General features: G+C 40.0%; 1 protein-coding gene across 1 annotated transcript in view; it reads right to left on the reverse strand.

Moving 5' to 3' along the window:
* FHIT (fragile histidine triad diadenosine triphosphatase) overlaps positions 1–13,595 on the reverse strand; it is a 1,060,604-nt gene that overhangs the window by 793,287 nt on the left and 253,722 nt on the right. The gene's annotated exons all lie outside the window — the stretch shown is intronic.

A 13,595-nucleotide genomic window follows, 5' to 3' on the forward strand; every position in this document is an offset into this window, starting at 1 on the left:
GGAAGATGGACTGGAGACTTCTCTGAGGGGGAAGATGGACTGAAGATGGACTGTCACAGATAGAGACAGAGGTGGAGCCTGGGCCATCCATCAGCCCTCAGATGGAGAGTCAACAGCCCCACCCCCCGGTCTGGAGGTGGCTGATGAGGAAGAGGAGGAACAGCTGGGTCCAGTGCCTGACACACCAATGTGCAGAAGGCAGAGAAGAGGAGAGCAGTGGAAATCTATGGGCCGGTCCTTGGGATGGAACAGCCACTGCTGCTAGTGAAGCCCCAACCTAGCTCTGAGGATAAAAGACAGGGGGCAGAGATGAATAGGTGTGGCAGACAACTATTCATTTCACTGCTGGACAGACTTGTTAGCCTGCTGTGTGAGAGAGAGACAGACAGACTTTTTGCCAGGGCTGCTGGCGCGCCTAATAAAAAAAACATTTAATTAACTACAGAGGGTTTGTCGTGTTTTGGAGCTAGGGCAGAACAGACATCCAACAGAGGGGAATTTTATTCCTAAACATAAATGCCACCCCTGAATACTAGATGGTTGTTTCTGTGTCACCACCAATCTGTAATTGCAGCACATGAATCTAGGAAATCTTAGTTTGGTAATAGTTACATGCAAGTAGTCCTCAACTTACAACCACAATTGAGCCCAAAATTACTGTTGCTAAGCAAGATGGTTGTTAAGTGACTTTTGCCCCATTTATGACCTTTCATACCACAGTTTTTAAGCAAATCATTGCAGTTAAGTTAGTAACATGGCTGTTAAGTAGATCTTGCTTCCCCATTGACCTTGCTAAAGGAGCACAGTAGCTCAGGAGATTAGGACATCAGGCTGATGATCAGCAGCTTGTGTTTGAGACCTGGTTGCTGCCATAGGGACGGCGTAAGTTCTTGTCACACACTCCAGCTCTTGCTGACGCAGCAGTTCAAAAGTGGGCAACCACAAATAGATAAATGGGTACCATTATGGTAGACAATATAACAGGGACATGAAAGAACTCCTCAACTGGGCATCCTCCTGGCAACAGTGATGTCACCACTCAATCCTTTCCACCTGGAAGCTCTTCAGAGCTCCTGACATGAATGTAGTAATAGTAATATTAACTTTGCTGGTCAGTAGATCACAAAAGATGATCACCTGAACTCAGGACACTGGATCATAAATGCATGTCAGTTGCCAAGCCCTGGTGGCGCAGCAGACTAAAGCACTGTTATTAACATCAGCTGCCTGCAAGTTCAAATCTCACCAGGCTCAAGGTTGACTCAGCCTTCCATCCTTTCTAAGGTAGGTAAAATGAGGACCCAGATTGTGGGGGCAATAAGCTGACTTTGTATAAAATATACAAAAGTATGAAGGCTATTGCTTAACGCATTGTAAGCCGCCCTGAGTCTCTGGAGGAGGGCGGCATATAAATCAAATTTTTAAAAAAGCGACAAAATTTTGATCGTATGACCATGAGAATCCTGCCATTGTTGTAAGTGTGAAAAACAACCCTAACTCACTTTTTTCAGTGCCATTGCAACTTCAGATGATCACTAAATGAATGGCTGTAAATTGAAGACTTCCCGTATTATGCTTCAGTGAATGGAGATAATGAGTTTGGGGTAAAATTATGAAATATTCTGAATGAATGTGACTGGGCAGGGGTGGGGGAAGTATATTCTGTAGTATATTAGAAGACAAAAATGGATGAAGAAGAACAGGATGAGCATACAAGAAAAATGACTGGGATGTTTCAAAACAAATACATGGTATAAACCAGTGATGGGATTCAGCCAGTTTGCACCTATTCAGGAGAACTGGTTGTTAAGTTTCTAAGCAGTTCGGAGAACCAGTTGTTGGAAGAAATCTTATTTTGTTTTTTTCCACTTTACAGGGCTAATCCTTTAAGGAAGGCAGGAAGGAAACATTCTGGTGTTGTTTCTAGCCTAATCTTTATTGCCGTGCTTACAGAAACTGCCTCTCTGGTTAACCCTTATTACATTGTAACAGCGAAGGCAAAGCGCCCTTCGACGTGAGTGATGTTGAGTTGGCCACGCCCTCACGTTCACATGACCACCAAGCCATGCCTACCAAGTTGGTCATTAGAGCAGAGAACTGGTTGTTAAATTATTTGAATCCCACCACTGGTGTAAACATAAGGCTACTTTTGCACACACACCAAAAGGAAATTTAACTGGGAAAGCATGATTGATTTGATTGTGTATGGTGAAAGGGAAAGACGATTAGTAAAGGACACCAAAGAGGTAAGAATTTCTGAATGTGGAATGAGCCATTATTTGGTAGTATCAAGCGTGGATCTTGGGGGTGGGGGGAATGGAAGGGTGAAGGAAGAAAAGGCACAATCCAGTATGTAATCAATGAGTCCCAGGGAATAAGTGGTACAGCAAACCACCACAACCCTTCAGTCCAAAGCTCTTAGATCCAAAAAGCTGAGAATGGTCTCATAAAATTTTACAAGGTACAATATAGGACCCCTATATTGGAACCAATTATCTGCATTTTGATTTTGACGACTCTAATCTTCACAGTATAGTTATAGATAAGTCCTGGATTTACACCTAGAGTTAGGATCAGAATTTCCATTGTTAAGCAAGTTGATAAGTCACAACAATTTTACAACCATTTTGCCATGGTTGTTAAGCAAATCACGGCAATTGTTATGTGAACCATGCAGTTGCTAAGTTAAGTTCAGCTTCCTCCACTGACCCTAATTGTCAGAAGCTGGTTGGGAAGGTTGCAAATGATTGCACATTACCCCTGGTTGCTACAATCATCATAAATACATGCTGATTGCCAAGCACCTGAATCTTTATCATATGACTGTGGGGATGCTGCTGCAATGATCATAATAGCAATAGCACGTAGACTTATATACTGTCCCACAGTGCTTTACAGCACTCTCTGGGCAATTTTCAACATCAGCATATTGCCCCCAACAATCTGGATCCTCATTTTACTGACCTTGGAAGGATGGAAGGCTGAGTCAACCTTGAGCTGGTCAGAATCAAACTTCTGGCAGTCGCAAGAATTAGCCTGCAATACTGCATTCTAACCACTGCACTATCAGTGGACGGACCAGTCATAAGTTCCTTTTTTCATCTCTGTTGTAAACTTCAAACAGTCACTAAACAATTGGTTGTAAGTTAAGGACTCTCTGTACTGCAGTCCTTTGAGTCTGAGGATTGTAAAGCAATGTTTCATAGGACAGACATCATTAAACCCAGTGGTGGGTTTCACTTACCTTTGCTACCGGTTTGCTCGTGTGTGCACCACTTCTGCACATGTGCAGAAGCTTCTGCACATGTGCAGAGCGTATTTGATGACGTCCGGGCAGGTGGGTGGAGCCTTCCACCGCCACTGCTGATTAAACCCTGCACAACTCAGAAAACCTCTAACAATCTTTATTGCCTTACACTTCCACTAAGACCACTGGAACAATACAAATTGCATGCATTTCAACTGAATTGTCCTCATATGAAAGCTACAAACAACCAAGAATGGATTTTGTGGGTGTCAATCTAAAAACTGCACAAATACCATCCTTGTTAAACATCTCTAAGCAGCACTGTTGCTACAGAGACACATACATTATACATACATTCAAGTTAAGTACTAACCTTAGTCCTTAACCTTGAGTGGCTGCTTTCAGAATTATCTAGAACAGGAGAGTCAAATTCACAGCCCGTGGGCTGGATGCGTCACACGCTGGCCACGCCCACCCTCGGTTTAGCTAAGGGGAAAAAAGTTGCGATACATTACGGGATGACAATGTGTCATCGTGAGTTTGACACCCCTGATCTAGAATATAGGAAATACAGGGGGTGGAATGAGGATATTGTGGCCAAGATGCTGTTCATTCCTATCTCTCATTCTTATTTCCGCTGTTATGCTTTCCTTTTGCACTTACATGCACTTATTTCAGTGGTGGGATTCAGCCAGTTGGCACCACTTCGGGAGAACCGGTTGTTAACTTTCTGAGCAGTTTGGTGAACTGGTTGTTGGAAGAAATTATTAGGGCAGAGAACCGGTTGTTAAATTACTTGAATCCCACCACTGACTTATTTTAACTATTTTGTATTACACTGTTACATATTTAAAATAAAAAATGATACAATTCAAGCACATTTCCCTATTGAGATCATACTTGCCCTCTTCCCTGTTGTTGTTTTTTTAAAGAAGACGCCCAAAATTCTGCACTTATAGACTGAGGCAATACCATTTAGGCTAAATGTGTCACGTTCATTTGAAGCGTTGATTCCAGTAGCGTAGGTTCCATAAATTAGTGCAATTATTATTATTTTTTCTCAACTTATCATGGATATTTACTGTTACAATTACTTGTTAACTGCAAGGAGTCTCCGAAGAATTACCGCAGAATACAAGAGGAATGAATGTATGACTAAATAAATAAATATCAGCAAAACTGCTAACAAGACAGAACTAGTCGGGAAAATGCAGGGTGCCAAAGAATGCAAGCAAACTTCAAAAACTTTCAAAAATATAAAAAATAAAAATAGGACAGAGCCCTAAAGCCATTTCAAAATGGAAAAATAAAACCCCAGATGTAGTAGTGATTTGTTTGCTTGTAATTAGAAATGTGCTTTGCAGAACACACTGTCAGACAAAAATATATATATATATAAAACAACACCAGCCAGGGGCATCCGCAGAGGGATCAAAAAAAGTCAAGATGATAGTTGTGGCACCGACTCTTTTTTTTTGCATGCCATGGAAGAAAACCCCTTTCCTATGTTATTTGTTTCAAGCCCTCTCTATTTCCTGCTATTAATCCCAGGATTTTAAATTAAAACAAGATGCTAACAGAAAGGCAATTAACTGCACATAGAGGCCAACCAATCTTCATTTCCCATTCTTATATTCCGAGCAGAATGAAAATGAAAAACAAAAACAAAAACGATCTATTCGTCTTTTTCTGAAATACTCTCTCTCCTGTCCATGAAAATACGCTCAGGAGCTAAATATCATTGTAGCGAGATTAATCTTATTCTATTTCCCCCACAGACAAATGCAATCAGACAGGGCATGGTTTAAAACCTCTTATACCTCCACTCAGACATCTGGAGACAGGTCTGCCACAGCCTCCCGGTTATCAGAAAGAAAGTGAAAAAGACAGACAGCACTTCAAATAAATCAATTCTGCCTATTAGCTCTTTTCATTTGTCTATATTTTCAAAAGCAGTGGGCAAACCAAAGGTGATTTGTTTGGTAATTATACTGCTTTCTTAACTACTTCAAACTCGGCTTAGATCTACACTGATCAATGGACTCGTGCAACATCCATAACATAGTTTTAAAAAATCAAGTACAAAAACATTTACAAACAACAGTTCCAGTCCCCCACCCCCTCTCCCCACCCCCTCCACACACACCCCTTGCATGAATTGGATAAAATAATTTGTTTTACCATGTAAAAATAGGTCTGTCATTTCAGGCAAATTGCTTGGGTTGGTGGGGGGGGGTAACATATCCGCAGTGCGAAGATGCTAAACACTGACAGATTAAACTTTTTAAAGGGAAAAAAAAAAAACCCCGAAATGTTTTCCTCCAGGCTGAATTTATTGTTTATGGTGGCTATTTTTTCTTTCCGTTTTGGGTTTAACAAAAAGTCGTCGCTAAGCAATTTCAGTCCACAGAGCATATTGTAAACAGGGAGAAGCTACAGTGATGTACAGCTATTTTTGAGTGGACTACAGTGACATAACAATGAAGCCAATTCCACATGAGAGAAGACAATCCAGTACAGGTAGTCCTTGACTTACAACAGTAAATGACTGCTCGGTGTTACAACGGTGCTGAAAAATGTGACTTCATTTCATTTTTTCAGTCATGTGATCAGAATTCAGATGTTTGGCAACTGACTCATATGTATGACGGTTCCACTGCCCTGAGGTCATGTGGCCACCTTTCGTGACCTTCTGACAAGCAAAGTCAATGGGGGAAGCCAGACTCAATTAACAACCATGTTACTAATTTAACAACTGTAGAGATTTACCGTATATTCTCGAGTATAAGCCGAGTTTTTCAGCACATTTTTTATGCTGAAAAAAGCCCCCCTCGGCTTATACTCGAGTGAGGGGAAAAAATGCCTTTAAAAGCCTCTGGCGATCCCAGCTGAGTTGCCTGATCATCAGAGGCTTCTAAAAGAAGCACTTACAGAGGTAGTTTACTGTTTTTCTTTGAAATAAATATTCAAAAACATTTAACCTACTGGTGCTTCAATTAATGTAATTTTATTGGTATCTATTTTTATATTGAAATTTACCAGTAACTGCTGCATTTCCCACCCTAGGATTATACTCAAGTCAATAAGTTTTCCCAGTTTTTTGTGGTAAAATTAGGTGCCTCAGCTTATATTCGGGTCGGCTTATACTCGAGTATATACGGGTACTTAACAATGGTGGCAAGAAAGTAAAATGGGGCAAAGCTCACTTAACAAATAGAAATGTTGAGCTCAGTTGTGGTTGTAATTCAAGTACCACCTGCACTTTCTTTGAATAGCTCTCTCTCTCTAAGATCCTCATCAAATCACTAACAGAGACACGTAACTCATTCAGGAGTGAACTTTGAATTTAATTGTAACAACTTAACAATTAAAGTCCTAACGTTTGCATCACTTACATTATTTTCCAAATGTTATAATTTATGTAGTCTTTGTTTTAGCTGTGCTCCCATCATCAAAGTTTTTTTTTAAAAAAAAAACCCTGTGGAGCACAAGGACAATCTTCAGGAATATTCTCTATTATAAATTCCCTATTGTAAATAGGGAATGTAATAAATATTATAGAAATAACATGATAGGGTTTTTTTTTCTCATTTTTTAAATTGCCCTGTTGCTCATTTTGTTATTTTATTTAATCGTGAGTGAGTGAGCTGCCCAGTGTCATATGTAGATAGTCCTTGACCTTTCATTTAATGACCATGTGATGGGTCTGAAAAAAGTGGCTAATGACCGGTCCTTGCATTTATGACCATCACAGTATCCCCATGGTCATGTGATCAAAATTGCAGTGTCCCGGGGTCATGTGATTGCCATTTGTAACCTTTCCAGGGGTCTCCAATGAGCAAAGTCAATTGGGGAAGCCAGATTATTCACCAACGCAACTGAGGGCAGGACAAGAAGCAATGGGTGGAAACTAATCAAGGAGAGAAGTAACTTAGAACTGAGGAGAAATCTCCTCACAGTGAGAACAATTAATCAGTGGAACAACTTGCCTCCGGGAGTTATGAATGCTCCAACACTGGATGTTTTTAAGAAGATGACCATTTGCCTGAAGTGGTGTCGGGTTTCCTGCCTAAGCAGGGGGTTGGAGTAGAAGACCTCCAAGGTCCCTTCCAACTCTGTTATTCTATTCTATTCTATTCTATTCTATTCTATTCTATTCTATTCTATTCTATTCTATTCTATTCTATTCTAATTTCCCTCATGATTATCTCATTTGCTTAACAATCTCCATGATTCATTTAATGTGGCAAAAGTGGTTGTAAAATCAGGCACAACTCGTTTCATGACTGCCTTGCTTAAAGATGGAAGTCACTGTCCCAATTGTGGTTATAAGTTGAGGACTACCTCAACTTACATGTGATGGCCACTTATAAACATTTGAATACCGTGTTCCCCCCAAAATAAGACCCTGTCTTATATTTTTTTGAACCCTGAAATAAGTGCTTGGCCTTATTGCCATGCACTCAAAAGCCCAATTGGGCTTATTATCAGGGGATGTCTTATTTTGAGGGAAACAGAGTAATAAATACATAGTAAGTATTCTACCACACTAATCCATCTCCCCCCCCCTTTTTTCCCATACATTTGGATGTGTGTGCAGTATCACAGTGGTCCCCAACCTTTTTATCGCCGCGGCCCGCTGAGCGCGCGCAGGGGTGGGGGCACGGCCCAGGCGCTTTTGCGCAGGCCCATTGCGTACGGCCCAGGAGCCTTTGCGCTGCAGCGTTCCTGTCCCCCGGCCGCTGTGCGGCCCGGTGCCAGGTACTCCACGGCCCGGCACCGGTCCGCGGACCGGGGGTTGGGGACCACTGCAGTATCATAACATATATAGAAAAGGATAATGTTTTCTGTCACTCCTTTTATCCCACCGCATCACAGACATTGCTGACTTAAGGGGAGAGGATGATGATGAAGAAAGAAATCTTAAGAAAAGAAAAAAGAGAAAAGAGAAGATAAGGCAGGCAAATCACTACTGCTAGACAAAATGTCAATTGCCAGTGGTGTTTCAATAGATCAGGATAATAAGAGTTAATGAATAGTCACTGCGGAATGGCAGGTAATTGGTACACTCCCAATTTTCTCATGTTAAGTAAACTAGGACAGTATATAGGAAGAGAGACAAAAGTAGATGTCTATTCATCTGTGTACTTTCTCTCAGTGTTTCCCAATCTTGACAACATAAGAAATATGTACTTCAACTACCAGAATTCCATAGCCTGCTGGCTATGGAATTCTGGGAGTTGAAGTCCACACAATATCTCTAGCTATTGAATAATAAGCACCAGGCTTGATTACTTATACAAATCATGAGTTAATTTCAATCTGTGAGATTTACGTGCAATTTCCCAACAAACTTTCAATTGGTTGGGTTGGGTTGGATTGGATTGGATTGGATTGGATTGGATTGGATTGGATTGGATTGGATTGGGAAGGAAGGCAAATTTATAGTAACCTCTCATCATCTTCTATATTTCAGGTACAGGAAAAAAAATCATAGTAAATCACCCAGATATTAATATTTGAATTATAAATTAGTATGCATAGTAAAAGATTTCCTAAGGAGCTTTACTAGGTGTTTTAATGAGCTTAAATTGATGGGAATAGCTCCCTCTAGACAAACTAATATGTCCATATAAAAACATAAAGATAAACCAAGGAAATTGCTAACAAATATCCAACCATTTTGCAAATTAAGACAATAAATGCAAACTCAGCTATTATATCTCAAATGCAACAAAAGGAAAGGCAGGGAAATATGTTACCTAAGGGCGATTGCTTAGTTAGCAGTATCAGTAATTTCATTTCATTTCTATAGTATTTTAACAGATTTAACAGATTAACAGAGTTGGAAGGGACCTTGTAGGTCATCTAGTCCAACCCCCCACCCAAGCAGGAGACCCTACACCATTTCTGACAGATGGCAGTCCAATCTCTTCTTGAAAGCTTCCAGTTTTGTTGCTGTCAAGTAATTTTCCTAAAGGTATCACCTAAAATGACACATAAAATTTTAAATGAGCTAGCAAAGTAAACTTAAAAATATTAAGGGTTGGATCTAGACAAAATTATAATACTAGAATTCAGTTGATTTATTAAAAAAAACCATCCCACTTATTTTAAACTTACTAAATACAGTGAAAATTCCAGCACAGGGTTATCAAGTTAATTCTCCAAACGTATATCCTGGAGCCTTTAGGTTGGATTCCTAAAAAATATTCCCAATGTAAGGGTGTTCAAACACAGTATCTATCTACAACTTTTTAAAATCAATTTTAAATTTTGCCAGGATCACTGGCTGATGTCAACAGTTTAGGAAAAAGTGTCTCTAAAGCAGGCGTGTCAAACTCGATTTCATTGAGGGCCACAGCAGGTTTCTGTTTGACCTTGGGAAGCTGGGATGGGTGTGGCCAAGGTTGAGCATGGCCAGCTTGATGTCACTTGTGTCAGGGGCTCCTGTAGTGGCCCGAGTGCCTCTCTCAGCCAAAACGGGCTCCCGAACTCCATTTTCACTGGCAGAAGCACCACGGACTGGTCCTTCACTGTTTCCAGGGTGGCCCTGTGAGCCAGATCTAATTACCCCACGGGCCAGACAGCCTCTAGGCCTTGAGTTTGACACCCCTGCCCTAAAGCATCATTGAAGTGAATGCAAAGCATTACCTAGCCGTGATATTACATAACCAACCGATAGGAAGGAAAAATACTGGAGGGTAATACTAAGGTTGGTTAGTATTAATTGCATGGGTTTTTCCCAGACACTTCAAAAATCTAAGTATTGATCTCTGGATGTTTTAATATTTGAAAAGAAGGGAAAAAGTCAATTGGGTCTCTTGATCAGGCTCTGCCATCTGAAATTTTGCCAGTGCCTATTAAAAAACATTAACAGTGCTGTAGACACTTAACAAACTTTTTTACAGGCGGTCTTTGACTTACGACCACAACTGAGACCAGAATTTCAGTTGCTAAGCAAGCAAGGCGGTTGTTAAGTGAGTTGTGCCAATTTTACAACCTTTCTGCCATGATTGTTAAGTGAATAACTGCAGTTATTGAGTCAATCGTGGGGTCATTAAGTGAACCCCACTTCCCTCCTGGGCTTTGCTTGTTGGAAGCCAGCTGGGAAGGCCCGCAAATGGTGATTACACAATCGAGCTGCAATTATTGTAAATAGTTGCCAAGCGGCCACATTTTGATCATGTGACCATGGGGATGCTACGACGGCCATCATTGCAAGGGTCAGTTATAAGTCACCTTTTTTTTTCAGCGCTGTTGTAATTTTGAACAGTCACTTAATTAATGGTATACAGTTAATTGAATAGTGAATTGAGATTATTACTAATTGGCATCTCTCTTTTAGTGGGATAACAGTGGTGGGTTGCTCCTGGTTCGGCCCGGTTCGGCCGAGCAGGTAACGGTGATGATGTGATGTCACCTAACCAGTTCTCTTTGACTGGGAGCCCTCCCACCTACCCCCGTTTTATTCCTTATTATTCCTTATTCTTTATTTCTCAGTTTTTCACCCAGCTGATAGGCATGGCAGAGTGGATTGCCGCACCTCAGCTGGGCAGATACTTAACGCACTTGTGCAAAGCGCACAAAGCGCGCAAAGCACGCAAAGTGCGTGTGCGAAGAGAACCAGTGGTAACACCGGTTGGAACCCACCATTGTGGGATAATCATCACTGGGAGAATGATTCTTCTTCCTGATTCACAGCATCCAGCTCTGAAGGTCTGGGAGACAGGACTGGTGTGAAAGGAAGAAGATTGCCCCATTTTTTTAAAGTGCCACAGGACTATTCATTGTTGATTTTCTTGCAAAAGATTTACGCAGTTATCACAGTATCTATCAGAATGATAAATACGGCCCACCTTTCCTTAAGTTTTCTCTGAGCAGAGAGGAACAGATGTTATATTATCTCATGTCCTTGTGTACCAAGATGTATTTCACCCTGGGATTCAGCTGAATTTCTCAATTTTTAAACAGTATCTATTCTGGGTTGTATTTTTGCTTCTATTGACCACCAGAAGGCCGGTAATACATTAACTAGTTTCATCCTATATTGGATCTACATAGCCAGATCTTATCTATGGAATTCAAACATCTACTGAGAATTGAATTCATGGGTGCCTTGCTCTTTAGACAATTATATGCAATATAGTACATTAGTTTGAGGAATTACCCAGGAACTGGCATTCAGTGGTGTTGCAGGAAGTAATATATAGAATCTGTCAAAATAGTCTATACAGTCCTCTTTTCCTTAAACTCTTTGAGCAGAAAGATACACTATTTTCACAGATACCACAGGGGAAATTATACTCTGGATTTCAAGAAAGAAAGATTTCTATCCAATGGCAACAATTTGGTCTACGGTGTATATAATCTTCACTTCTTATAAAACTTACCTAATCTCTTCTCTCGTAGCAGCAGCTCTTATGAACTGAGAATTTCTTGGAAGGATACTTTAGTACAGTATAGTAGTAGCACAGAACATTTGTCTGTACCGCTATTTACAGAATTACTCCGTGCCATAAAATTTCTGAGGAAATTTTAGAAGCTTCATTTACATTGGTATTACATTCACAACTGTGTTTGAGAAGATGCCAAATCATTGTTAGCCCAAATCAACCATTTGTTGCATCCTTGAAGTTCTCTGAGATTGGTTGTTTTCCTGCAGATGTTTTGTTATCAGTCTAGATAATAACACCATGGTGCACCTAAGTGTACCAAGAATGCAACAGTTCAGTCCTGACTTACATATATTCGCCAATATCTCAACCCTTTGTGTTTAGGCAAGGGTCCATTCTCCAAGCTTGCTGTTTAGATCCCGAATGTTTTGTAACCATTTTGTTATCAAACTAGGTAACATCTTCACCAAAAAAATTTTTGGGGGAAGTGTCTTGTTCGTTTATAGCAGTGTTTCTCAACCTTCACAACCTTCAAGATGGCTGTGGAATTCTGGGAGTTGAAGTCCACACATCTTCAACGTATCAAGGTTGAGAAACAGTGGTTTATAGAGATCCTGGGTGATTGGTTGGTCTTGTGACTGGTTGAATCACAAGACTGACTGAGTCACAAGGCTGACTGAATCACAAGATCGGTTGGATCACAAGGCTGATTCTAGACTTGTGACCTTGTGACTCCTGACTGGTAGCTGTGAGATGCGGAATTCAACTGCTGAGGCGATGGTTGGTTCTGTTGGTTGGTGGTTCGGATAATCCGTTTCCTTATTGGTTCATACACTGGTTCTACGTTAATGTGTTGGTTGACAGACCCATTAGTAGAATGCCAGGCTTTGATAAACTCACAGACTCTTGCCAAAACCTACAACTCGAGCTACAAATATTCTTATAAATCCCTAGCCTTTGTGTTTACCCAACCAGTAACTTTGAAAAGTGCACCTATCCAGCTTTACTCTCAGATCCTTAGTTTACTTGCACAAAATTTTATCTTTCTGACATTCTGGGTTCCTGAAAATATAAATACTCAAAAGATGGCCTTGCTAAAGAATTCAGAATCCATGGTTCACCAAAGAAATCCTATTAATTTCTCAGAAGAATCAATTGTGTTCTATTTTGGAAGAAACACAGAGGCTGTATATTGTTATTGTTATTTTGTAATTGGTTTCTTAACCATCTTTCAAGATAGACTATCCTTTCAAGGGCATTTAGACTATTCAGTAAAAAAAAAAAGAAATCTAAGAGGATCATACAAGAACATTCATATCAAACATTTTATATCATGTAAACATTTTCTTTTAAAACTGGGTTATTGTCTTTACAAAACTTTGATGGGCATTTTAAGAATGATGAGAAATTATTTTCTTTTCTGAAATCATAGTTGGAAAATATAATGGACATTTAGCCTTCAGCTAAAATAATTATCAGCCTTATTATTAGAACTAGATAGGTCATGTTGTCTTTTCTTTTTTTCTTTTTTGCAGTATTAACTATATTTGAACACAAGCTGAAACAGAAAAAAAATCAAAATGAAATGCAGGGAATAAAATATAATAATTTTTTGAGATAGTTAATAAAAGTGAGGAGGAAGAGGAGGAGCTAAGAACTAAACTACAAAGGTTAATTAAAGATTTATATTTGCCATAAAGTGTAAGCAAATTTTTGAGAGACAAGAACACCAGTGGGTACTAATGTCAGTGCCCACACTTTCAGGAAATGGCTGTACTGGCCAGGGACCCTGTCACAAATCCTTTTGTTTAGATTTATTTTTTTCAGACTCTTTTAATTCAACGGGAAAAAAAAATCACACACACACACACCATCCAAACAACCGACAGGCTCATGTTAATGTCCTGCTTAAGGCAGACACGTTTTTTCCCCCTTTTCGTGTTTGTGCGAAA

This window comes from Pituophis catenifer, unplaced genomic scaffold (assembly GCF_029215685.1).
Source record: "Pituophis catenifer annectens isolate HBS135680 unplaced genomic scaffold, rPitCat1.0.hap2 SCAF_2, whole genome shotgun sequence".
NCBI lineage: Eukaryota > Metazoa > Chordata > Lepidosauria > Squamata > Colubridae > Pituophis > Pituophis catenifer.